The sequence below is a fragment of the Scleropages formosus genome, chromosome 2 (genome assembly GCF_900964775.1).
Source record: "Scleropages formosus chromosome 2, fSclFor1.1, whole genome shotgun sequence".
Classification (NCBI taxonomy): Eukaryota; Metazoa; Chordata; class Actinopteri; order Osteoglossiformes; family Osteoglossidae; genus Scleropages; species Scleropages formosus.
In genome coordinates, this window is record NC_041807.1 from 17,807,454 (window position 1) to 17,819,989 (window position 12,536).

The 12,536-nt window shown below is 43.7% G+C and overlaps 1 protein-coding gene across 11 annotated transcripts in view; it reads left to right on the forward strand.

The window, feature by feature from the left end:
• Positions 1–12,536, forward strand: part of LOC108931534 (protein-methionine sulfoxide oxidase mical3a-like) — a 73,823-nt gene that overhangs the window by 18,545 nt on the left and 42,742 nt on the right. For 8 of the 11 annotated variants that reach the window (XM_029249687.1, XM_018747322.2, XM_018747328.2 and 5 more), the window contains exon 1: positions 2,008–2,187. The exons of 1 other annotated variant lie outside the window; for it this stretch is intronic. The gene's annotated coding sequence lies outside the window, so the exon portion shown is untranslated. Of the gene's footprint in view, positions 1–2,007; positions 2,188–12,536 lie in introns of those variants that run through there. 2 more of the 11 variants (XM_018747331.2, XM_018747332.2) reach the window with 2 other exon arrangements.

The following is a 12,536-nucleotide window of genomic DNA, read 5'->3' on the forward strand; positions in this document are numbered from 1 at the left end:
CTGAGGTTGGAGTCCGCTTGGGGTGCCTTGTGACGGACTGGCATCCCATCCTGGGTGTGTCCCCTCCTCCTCTGGCCTTACGCCCTGTGTTACCGGGTAGGCTCCGGTTCCCCGCAACCCCGTATGGGACAAGCGGTTCTGAAAATGTGTGTGCGTGTGTGTGTGTGTGTGATGTGACCATAGATTCATTTTATCTCTTTTTCATAAATTGTTAAAATATTAAATTATTCAAAGGAGATAAAAATGTCTGTTCTCTTGCACAAATTATTACTTGAACTGATTTTATGTATTGTTGTTTGACTAAATTCATTTCTTGGATTATTACCAAAGAACTCACTCACTTTTTTAAGGGTCACTTGTTCTGGTCAGGGTGGTCCACAGACTATCCTGGAAACACTGGGCGAAAGGAAGGGTGGTTTGCCGTTGACAAGACACCAGTCTATTGCAGTGTAGCTACACACACTCACATTCACATGCTCGGGGCAATTTAGAGTCACCAGTTTACCCGAACTCCATGTCTTCGACTGCGTGAGGAATCGAACACAGGCAGGAGGAGAACGTGTAAACTCCACACTCACTGGGCTGGTTTTAAGCTGATGTGATTTTTAGCATTTAGCTCCAATTATTGAAAACGGTACCTTCCCCACAGCCTATGCTTCTTGGATATGCTCTAGGAGACCATGACCATACATTGGACAAACACACACACAATGTTTACAACCGCTTGTCCTGAGTAGGATCATGGCAAACCAGAACCCAACTCTGCAGCACCAGGGGGGAAGGAGGAGGGGACACTCCCCGGACGGGATGCCAGTCCACTGCAAGGCGACCCAAGCGGGACTCGAACCTCAGACCCACCAGAGAGCAGGCCCCCGGCCAAACCTGCCATGCCACCGCACCCCCCCCCTGCGCTCTGGACAAACAGCTGTTGATGAATGAATGAATGAATGAATGAATGAATGAATGAATGAATGAATACCTTCCTTGGGTGAGGCTCTTTGTGGGTGGACTTGCCAGACGTCAGAGGGCATTAAAGAAGCTCAAGGCCTGTCCCACAGGTTTCAGTCACTGGACTTCAGTTTCCCTGCCCTTCTGTATTTTGTACTTAGTCCAGGTTTACACTGACGGTTGACAGAGAGTAGGTGCTTGCCGGAGAAGAACCACCAGAAAGCTTGGGTATCTCGTAGATGGTGTTGGAAGCGTCTGTTCTGCCAGGGTGCCAAGAGTTTTTCATTTTTTATGTTGTGCTCCAAGTGCTGGCTAACTTTGTCTCCAAGTTGGATAAGGCAGTACTTTTAGACCGGAGAGCTGCTGGTCAGGCCAAGGACTCCATGACAGCGAGCCAGCAGACCTCCATGCATCTGCAGGACAACACCCCCACCGCGAATAGTCACGCTTTGACCTTTTCCTCTAAGTGCTTAGGAAAATGCCAGTGACAATGTTATTATATGTTATTATCAACCGAATCATATGAGACAGCAACAGCTGACTGTCACACAGATGAAGCTTGGCTTCCTCCTGTGGATTTATTGTGTAGCTTTAATGTTAATTCATCTCTGCTGTAATTTGAGCAGCTCTATTTGTGTTTCTGGCAATTGTTTCACAACTGATATTGTCTGATCAGAACCCAGTTGGATCAGTGTAGTGAATCAGTCACTAAAGCGCATCACACAGCTGCTCCCTGTAACGCCAGGCAGTATTCGCTATAATAATAAACAGTACTTTGCGATACCTTGAATCCGCCTACACGTCATCAGAAATTGGGCCAATCAGGTCAAAGTATGTTAAAACATGGTACTGTATTTCAATCCGGAGAAGGGGTGAAAGAGTATACCCGACGTTTTATTTTAAAGAAAAATTAAGAATTTGAGTAAGTAATCGGATTACAGATAATTCACTATTACTTTAAAACTATTATTAAACAACAATTTCCACACTTTTAACATCCAAACGCTGTAATTATGTTCGCATGAGTGTGGCTCACCCCCGCCGTTCACAGCGATGTGCGCTTTCCCCGCGGTAACGCCGGACCAGCGTGTCGAAGCCGCGCTCTTCAGCAGGACGCTAGGAGAAGTTCTCGAAGGAGCCCTTGGCTCAGTCTTTTGCGCATTTTGCATTTATGCACAGTTTGGATGGCACGATTAAAGCAGGGAAGCGCCGGTGCAGACGTGTGCGCGATGCTGTAGGGTGAGTGTGAACGAGAGCGCTGCTGTTGCTGTTGCTGCGGCGCGCGCGCGCTTCTCGAGACCCGCGTCTCCGCGCACTGATACCTGTATGTAAATAAGAGTAAACTGCACAAATAAATAGACCGTCGTCGTCAAGTTCGCGTTCCACTTGAAATGGCTAATGGAGTTAAGTGGTACTTTTCAAAATTATAATATAATAAAAAAACCCAAAACATTTCTTAATACGTACTGTAGGCAAAAAACACTGGGTATTTTTATTTTTGCCGAACTTGTAATATGACACCATTATTAATGTAAAAATGTTAAAAAAGGAACTGGGGCGTTCTGGATGCGCGCGGGTTAGTCAGGAAAAATTTTTTGACGCGTTACGCTTTTGTACCCGAATTTCAAGCCTGTGTTGGCCCTTTTCACTCATTTAATTGTTCTTTCAAAGGTTTTTTTTTTTCTTCTCCCGACTTGTTAGAGGTGTCAAGTCGTGCCTTTCCTCCCAGAAACCCGACGTGAAATTATCCGCTTCATCATTGTCCTGCGCGAAAATGAAGCATTACGTTTAATAACGTGTGACAGCACTACTAAATTCACTTTCTGCAGAAACCAGTGGCTGACTACTATTTTGTAAATACCAACTTCATTCACCTGTTGTTTTAAAGTATCCTGTTGATTAAAAAATGGTGACGAGCGCTACAGAAATCATGTCATGGACCAGGTTAGTAGGTGTCACCGTTACGGTTATGCGGACTGTTGTCCTCTCAGTCCTGTTTCCCTGCAGGCCATAAAAAGCTGTCAGGTATTATGGGGAACAGCAGTATTATCCGTAGTTCTCAATCATGGACTTGTACACAACTGCTAGGAGACTCAGTAATGGACTTCAGTACTGGGTGACATGTCCTTGTCTCTGTTCTGCCAGTTTTCTTCTTTTTAAAGATGGGTTTTCATAAGTATTTCTCATTTCACTGGGAATTTGTAAACCCCGCAGGTCGGAGTTCTTGCATGTTCGTGGCTGCGGGAGCGTGTGTAGACAGGCAGCGCTGTCAGGTGAAGTGTTCAGAGCAGCAGAGAGATGGAAACGAGTCCGAAGAGGTTGTGGTCCTGCGAAGGTCCCTTCGCTGCGTTGCTGTTCCTTCCTGGCCCTCCGAGCTCGCCTCGACCTCCCAGGCATCAGAAAATGGCCTGGATTCTGGGCCGATGACGGTGAACAGAAATCATGACAAGATGACATTCAGCATTAACCTTCTAGCCCTTTTTTTTTTTTTTGCAAACTTGCACCTGGTAGCATAGTGGTTAGCGCTGCTTCCTTTCTCAAAGGTTGCGGGTTTGAATCTCACCTTTGACTGTAGGACCCTTGAGCACAGTAGTTTCCTTAATTGCTCCAGTAGAATTACCTAGCTGTATAAATGGGTAAATGATTGTAAATAGATTAACATTGTAAGTCGCTTTGGAGAAAAGTGTTCGCTAAATAAAGAAATGTATAACGGTAACAGTAGATGATCCTGTAAGGGAGCAGTTTAAACCTTAGTCCCTTACATTTATTTATTTTGCTAAATCGCATCTGCTAAGTGATGTGCAATGAAAACTACAGAGTATTTAGCTGACACTTATTCAAGCTGATTTATAATGCTAGATACACTACAGTAAATTTAGTACAGTCATTCACACATTTGTACACCAGACGCATAAATACACAGTAAAGACAATTTAGAGTCGCTAATTCACCTGAAACATGTCTTTGGGCCACAATGTCTTCTGCCCCACCAGGCCACCCAGTATGTTTTGATTTGAGACTCTCTAGCAGCCGTGGATTTGGGATAGTAGCATCTTGATTAACATCTGTATAATTTTACCGACAAGAAATTAAGCGAAAAGTCAGGCAGTTTGCGGACCTGTGAAGAGCACGCTTCTGAAGGTTTTCAGCTTAACTGGGATAACACTTTTGGATGTTGTTGAAGTTGAGGGTTTTATTTAACTGTATTTAGCCAGAATACCAAAAAAAAATTCCGCATAGAAGTACACCTTGTTGTAGAACAGACAAACACAGCAAAAGAAGGTTTTATTGTGAGTAGCAGAAGTTGTCATATTTCCCTTTGTCATTTACAGGCACTTGGGAATACAGTATTATTTATTTATCCCCCCCTTTTAATTTTTTTTTCTTTTTTTACTGTCTGTCTTGGCCTCGCACTGTAGTGATCTTTGTAGTTTAACCTCATAGATCTTGAAATTTATTTAACAAAGAAAAAGTCTGAGAATAAACAGTGAGTCAGTGAGATGCAGCCTTTCACTTCTACCAGTATCATAGTGTGTCATCTGAGATAAGGATTTCTTTCTAACTCATAGCAAGGTATGCTGAGTGTTTTCAGGGTCTGAGAGTGGAAAGGAATTTGGCTCTTAAGAACACCGCCAGCCTCTTTCCTGTTTTGTATGAGCAGAATGCCCATGCTCTAGCTTTATCTGTCAGTTTTTGTAGTATAAATATGCATCCAGGCCTTTCAGTTTGCATTTCATCCAAATTATTTCCTGAATCCAATAGGATGAAGTGCTTTCAGTAAGGTTCTCGTGCTCTCGGAAGTCTCCCTCGACTGTTCAGAACCGTTTGCATAAATGGCTTGTGGTTCTGTTTCTGCTCCTGTTTTCTGTATGAATCTTTTTCAGAAAATTCCTGTGCTGTTTTCACATGTACTATAATCCTCTTCCAAATGGAATTTTTTGCATATTTGCCCTTTCCTCATCCTTCTGAATGATTTAGTGACAGAAGTGCTGTTCTTTTTAGGATGTTCTTGGGTGATGTAATGACCATATGTTGAACAGGGCTGGTCAATTACCGCTTCTGCTGAACCCCGATCACAATGACCCCTGAAGCGCAGAAGCCCCTGACCCTCTCCCTGTGTCTTGGACAGATAACCGCACCTTGAACCCCAGTTGAAGTGGTGGCCCTTGTCGTTCTCATGCAGACTGAGGAATGTGGAGGAATTTCCTCTCTCGACAGCCCCTGATGCACACTTCCTTAGTTACCGTCGTCAGGGATGCCAGTTAACCACTGTGTTACACCGGTGGCACAGAAGACCAGCTCAGCAGGAACTACAGCAGACAACCGGTGTTGTACTGCATTAGAAGGGCTTCTCTTGATTAATTTTTGTCGTTGTTCAAAGTTTGACAGTTTATTTTTACCGTATCTGGTGAAGAATGTGTTAGTTTGCGGTCCTGTTGCCCAACTGCCTCCCACAGCTGATTCTTTTTACTAAGCTGCAGAATCCACTCTGTCAGAGCCTCTGTTTATTTCCAATTAATTTCACATTCTCAGCATGCTATTTCAGAACGTGGGTGTTCTTTTCCGAGAGCAAGGCAGTCGGAACAGCCTGACGAACTTGATAATTAAAACAGTCTCACCTTTAATAACCTAAGTAGAAATGGTGATGCTACTGCCTCCTTTCCTTAACTTCTGTTATAAGTGACCACCTCTTCCCCCCTTTTTTGGAAGTTAACTTTTGTCTAACATTACATAGATGAAACCAGGGAACTGTATTTCTCAAAATCCTTTGATCTGTGGATGTCTGGGTAAAATCCAGAATGATTGAAGCCCTAACTGGAGGAATTCGTTTAGTTTGCTTCTTGTAAAGAGCTTCATGCTGGGCCTGGTGTCTCTGTTCTGTAGTCAAGAGTTCTCTGTGCTTTAAACACAGTTGTGAAGATGCTTCATGATGCAGTTCTTGGTGCTCAGAAAGGCCTGCAGTCATGGGCTGGGGCCCAGTACTGCTTGTGTCCAGGTGGGACGACTCCAGCTGGAACAGAGCCTCGATGGATATGGTTGGCAGGAGATGCTCTGTTCCTTTTAAGTGTTTAAGCAGTGTAGAGAACATGTTCTGGAACCGAGATGATGATGATGATGATGTGCACATGCTTGTTTCACAGCAATTTCAAACAGCTTTGTGCATTTATAAATTTAGATCTGTGGTGCTGAATTTACTCCTGTTAGCCTGTACTTATCTAACTTCTTATACAATATGAGGTTCCTGGTTAAATTCTAATAGGCCAATTTAACTGCAGTTTGATTCACTTTTGCAAATGAAGGCTCTGCTAATGTTTTTTGCAAAAATTATTTGAAATGGTTGCAGTTTTAATTTTGAAGTTTAATGTAGAACAGTTACCTGCTTTATTAAGTGTAATAAATTTCATAATGAGGGGATCAACAAACCCAACACGCACAGTAGCTGCATAACTGTGGTGTATGTATTTCAGTGGAGCAGTCTAGGTTAAATACCTTCCTCAAGGGTATCATGGCAAACCTTCATGTCCTCCGGGCTACTTGCTGTTTTTATGTCGGTCTAAGATGCCCCACTCCGAAGTGCCTTTTTTAGACATTGTGGTCACAGCAGTTCTGTGAAATTTCTGGGATAAAAACCCGGGTGATCGTCAAGCCTGTGTGGTCAGAGCTCCTGAGTCTCCTCAAATCTTGACACACTTGCGTGTCTCTTTCCAGGGCTGTACCTTATTTCTTGTGATCTACCTGGATTAGAGGCACTCCCGTTGGTCTGGACTTGTAGGTTTGCAGTGTGTGTTGTGTCTGAGTAGGCGGGGAAGAGGTGGTGGACAGGAGTGGGAAAGGTTGCATTAACGTCCTTGTTGTCGGTTCCTCGGTATTCATTCAGGGCTAAGCATTGATGGTTATTTAGTTGGCAGCTGCAGCTGTGTGTTCGAGATTTAAAGTTCATCCAAACAGTCAGGAAGCAAGGTGACTTTCCTCTGGGGGGGGGTGTCTCGTAATCACAAATGCAGTAAGGCATTTAAGTTCATGTATGCTTCTCCAGAAAGCACGAAATGTCACAGAGCTGCGTGAGTGTTGGGTTTTCTCTCCTTCCCCTCAGTTTTAATTCACTGCACAGCTTGTGGTTATCTCCAGCCTCTGCAATTCCAGAATTCTTCTGGAATTCCATTCTGTAATTTTGGCTGTTGGCTGTATGTCTCAAAGGTCAAACCATAGCTGCCAATAATATGAACTAGATGGTTAGAGAGTTCTGCAGAGTATGATGTTTTAGGATGTTCTGATGACATACATGTAACGAATGGTCATTGAACTTCTAGACCTGTGATATCACTTGTTTTCGTTTTTTGTGGACCTCTTGGATGCTTTCCTCAACAGATCTACAGAGGTCTTTGCTCATCTTGACGGTAGAAATGACCTCAGTGGAGCCCAGCTATGGTGGTGTCCCACTTTTGAAGGAACTGGAGAAGAAAAGCATTCGATTTCTCCATGAGCTCCTTATGGAACTCCTCCTGTCAAGTCAGAGCCTCTTTTGCAGACAGACCTGAGGCCTGGGATGAATCAGACTTGGCAGTGGGTGTCTTTATTTAAAGACTGAAAGAAGAAGATAACGCTGGCACACATTTGTGTGGCCAACTGCCATTATGAATATGATCATGCAAATCTATGGACATGGAATGGAAATCTGCTGGACCAGTGATTGAATTTGCCAAGTATGGTTAAAGGATTTGGTCACAGTCCTCTTTGTCTTTTTGCTGTTGGTGTCTGCTGCGTCAGCTGTGTGCCCAGTGGTGTTTTACTCTGAAAATGCAGAGCTGGACAGGAGCATCTGAAGCCTATGAGCATCTGAGGCCTGTCAGCATTTGGGAATTTGTTAGAGAATCCAGGCTTCTCAGTTTGTTGCATGTCTGACTAGGTCAAATTTATTGTGAACCACCTTCCTAGTTTAATTATGTGTTTCAGAGCTCAAAGTGAAATTTGATTAATTGAGCCATCTTCACTGGAAATGCCTTTGCTGAGGGGTTTGATGAGTTTGGTTGAACAGAGGGTTAGGGGCTAGATGGGCAGAGAAGGTGTTTGAGGACAGAACTTTGTCGTATCACACTAGTATGGAGATACTGTATTGCGCCACTTTCATTGTCAAAGTAACAGCATGATGTGGCGTAATGGGGCCGTCACCTGTTATACCGCATCATACCTTTCTGACTCAGTAAGCACTGCCTGTAGGGGGCAAATGAGATGATGGCACTGCCTCTTTCCACAGCACTTTTTCCTGGAGGTCAGTTGTGCACTCAGTGCAGACCTTGGAGAGGATCAGATGAGGATGAAAGACAATTTGGAGTTGATGTATAGAGCCATGTCAACTGAAGGCTCAACACAGTGTGTATATAGTATATAGATACAGCATTAGTAAAAAATTTGAGTACACCTGGGCGTTACCTGTATAGGGCAAACTGGAGAGTTGAGCGGAAGGAAAGCAACCCACAAGTGTCTTGCATCTCTGGGAAATTGCTGCTGAAGAGCTGGAAGATGTTGACTCATTTCCTGAAGATTTCCTCATGAACACAAACTAGTTGTCGGCAAGTATACTCAAACCTTTGACTGATATTGTACTTTGTAATGAAACTTTTGGTTTATTTTTATTATTCAAAATGGGTACCATACTACATTGTTTCAGGTCTCCTGAACATTTTAAATGGGAAGTAATTCTCTTTTTGAGCAGTACTTAAATGACAGTGAGTAAACTTGAGTAATATAAGTACTGGTACACACGAGATGTGACGTGCAGATGAAATACTAAAGTGAGGTAGATATATCTTTTTGCAGGACAAAGACAGGTCCAGACAGGTGCCCAGTAAAGTTCCTGCAGGCATGTCTGTCGAGGAAGCACCTGTCCCTGCCACTCACGGAAATTAAGGTGATGACTAGATGAAGGTGCAGTTCCTAACATGGGGGTTGATTGCTCATGCTTGCCTTTCAGGTGAAGCCCCCTGGGAGGGGAAAAAAGTCTCACTCTGTTCACAGTGATGGTGGCAACTGATTTTTTAATAAGTGAAGAGGACATAACTTTGATGGTCCAGTTGTTGATGTAACTGCGATTAGGTAGCGTGAGTGATGATGTAGAACAGAAAGAGGGATGCGCGCACACACACACGGAGGAGCAGATGGATTGATTCCGATTGTAAGCAAAGTTTCCTCCCAGGCCTGCAGCTTCAGGAGGTCCGCTGGAAGGTGTCTCTCTTATTTGTGTAGAGTCCCCACCCTCTGCTCTGGGAAGAGCCTCTGGCAGAAAAAGTGACTCACTGCTGTCCCAATATTTAGTCTCTGTTCCAAAGAGGAAAATAGGCCTTCTATTTATACACAAAATGGATGCCATCATTACTTCTACCAAGAAAGTGTTACAGCCTGTTCTAAATTCCCTGTAAAACCACTTGAATTTCTTGCTGCTTTAAATGTTTTCTGTCAAGGTGTTATTAAAGGATTTTTCTGGGGTTTTGTTCCCGCGCTCTCGCTCATCGTGAAGCGAAGAAGTAATTGTACTGGGGTGGATTTTTTTTTCAAATGAAAATATGAAGACCAGATGGAGAAATGTTGAGAAGGGATAGTCAGCAGCACCTAGAAATGGTGACGCTTTACCTTCTGCGTAATTCCCCTTTCGTGAGTGAAGGCCGAAGTCTGAGATTTTGGGTTTTTTTTTTTTTTTTCTTTTTTAACCAAGAGCACTAGAAATGCGAGGATGGGATCAGGTGCTGTGCCCCCTTTGCCCTGCCTTGTTTGAGCGGCCTCTCCAGGACCGTGCCAAGAGGGGATGTACACAACTCGTCCAAATGTGGAATGCGTGGTGCTATTTTTAGTCCGGAGTGATGCAATCCCACACGTACCGCGTCGCCGCACAAAGGCACGCAGTGTGTTCAGATGCCTTAGGCATAATGGCAGTACAGTGCAGATTAGGGCTGCGGGGGTGCTCAACTCAGCTGTCCCCGAACCCGAGTCCTCCTCCATTTACATCTTTTTAACCCGTTCATTTGTGTAACAATTGAAAGTGCCCGTTTATTGAAGCCTGGGTGAATGGTGCACTATATTGATTGTACACAGTGCCTTGTTGCCTGCTTGGATGCTTAGGGTTCACCTCCAAACTCAGACACCTCTTTGAGAAATGCACCTTGCGGACTGGGTAAGTGAATCCGTAAATTTAATCAAGTGACATCTGTAAGACTCCATTAACTAGTGGTAAACAATGCCATGGGGTAGTATGGTAGCACAGCCGGTAGCGCTTATGTTTCGCAGCACCTGGGTGGTGTGAGAGGATGTGGGTTTGATCCCCACTCAGTCTGTGTGGAGTTTGCATGTTCTTCCCTTGTCTCTGTGGGTTTCCTGCAGGTGCTCCGGTTTCTTCCTACAGTCCAAAGACATGCTGTTCAGGTTCACCTGTAGTGTGTGAGTGAGAGCGAGAGTGTGTTGCACTGATGTATGGATGAGTGACCCATTGTAAGTTGTGTGTCTAGCAGTGTAAGTCATCCTTAGTGAATAAGGTGTGTGGGCTGATAACACTACATAGAGTTCAGTGGAAGTCGCTTTGGAGAAAAGCGTCTGCTAAATGAATAAACATACATGTAAATGTAATGAAGATATTTGGGGAGTTAGCAGGTGGGCTTATGTTTGTTTGACTTTCTTACATAAGCAGCAGAAATGTTGAATACTATTCCTCCAGGTCCTTTCAGAAAACCCAGAACATAATATTGTCCATGCAGGAAATCTGTCAGTTTTGTGGATGTACCTGAAATGGTTTAATATCTCAGAAGTATAATGGTGTCCAAAATCAGAGCTACCCCACCTCCAGCTGCCAGTTACTGTTAGTGATCTGCAAGAAGCAGATTTTAGAAGTTCATCACATGCCAGTGTACTGGTGAGCTCACATTGTCTGTGTGATCTCAGTAACCTGGTCTTCAACTGCTTGTGAGGAGGTATTGCCATGGATTGCACAGTGCATTGTTTTAAAGCAGTGCATACTTGGTGCAGGATCTCCCCCCCAGTTCTTGTTGGGACCATAGGGAACGTGACTGGGAGGAGGTCAGCACCGGTCTGGTCAGGAGCCCTGTGTTTGTATACAGATCTGCTTGTAGTATCATATTTCATGTGAAATATTATTATGAGATTCAGTATTAACACACTGTTTCTGATACTTTTTTGCAGATTGGTGCATATTAGTGTATAGTGTGAGCACCTGACAGTTTAGTTAATGGTAATAAGATCCCTCTACAGTGTTTTTAATATAGTCTCTGATGTCCCTTGGGAGATCCAAAATCCCATTAAGGGAAGAGATCAGGGATTGATTTGCTATTTCAGCCATTCAAATTGAAGTACAGTCTGTTTGTTACCCCTATTTTGACTTATGAGGCATTTATGAGGAACATATTTGTATTTTGTGTGCCTTCTGACAGAGAGTGAGACCAGAGCCACCATGTGGCCTTATCACAGTTATAGTTTGACTTGTTCTGTGTTAAGTTCTCAACCGACTTTTTTGTTTGCTAAATTCACCTGTTATAATCTCAGTAATCAGGGCCCTGTTTTGACTGTCCATGTCAGTTTGTTCAGTGAGGGTAAATGCATCTGCATTGTTTTCATTGATTGTGTTTTTGTGTTAAAGGTGTAATTAATACATAAATATTCGGTATCGTGTGTATGTTTTGAGTGTTTAAGTAATTTACATGGAAAGTAATATCTGTAAAAGAGCTGAACACGTGCAGGCAGACAGCTGTGCAGTATGACTACTTATAGTAATAATAAAAAGCCATATATTAGAGTTAAGAGACACTGTCTTATTTGTTCTGATAACTAATTTTCACTTGTAAATGTGACCATTGCAATTGGATTTAGTGATATTTTAGCATAAATATAAATTGTTGCCCATTTCGGGGCTCAGCAATGCATATTTTTTGCTGTTGAGAGTAATGGAGATTCTTTGATTTCTGAGATTTCACTTTCCAAAGGGCTTTTTTGGGGAGGAATTACCTTCGTAAAGCCGGGAAAACTGTATCATGACGAAGAGTCCCACACACTTTTGTCATAGAACAGTTGCTCAGACGTGCCCATCTGTGATAGATCTGGAGTTGGGACTCTGGCATGAAGGGGAACCTCTAGGTCTCTCATCTCAAGCCTGTTCAGGAGCGAGGCTCCAATCTCTTATGCTGATGCAGCCTTTTCTGTTTTCTGAGGTCCAGCCAAGGCCAGAGGCCCCTCTTCCTGCTCTGGTGAAGTTGTACCGGGGAACGATGTTTCCATGGTAGCAACGTGGCAGTTGGAGCACGTTTGAAACAGTGCTCTCCATGTATGGTGCAGCTCCTGGAGAGTGCGATCCCAGTCGTGGGTTGCGGTTTTGCCATTGGCTCATGTCCAGTGGGTCAGCGCACTGCAGTGTGGGAGGCCTGGCAGGGTCCTGCAGATCGATTCTTATCTCTGTAAAGGAGAACTTTCAGCAAGGAGGGAGGCCTATGCGTGAACGCTGGCAGACTGCTTTACTCCAGGAAGAAAGTGATTTATTTTTTGCAGTTTTATTATTTTTGTCCTTTCCATATCGGGAATTTTTAGGGTGAGAA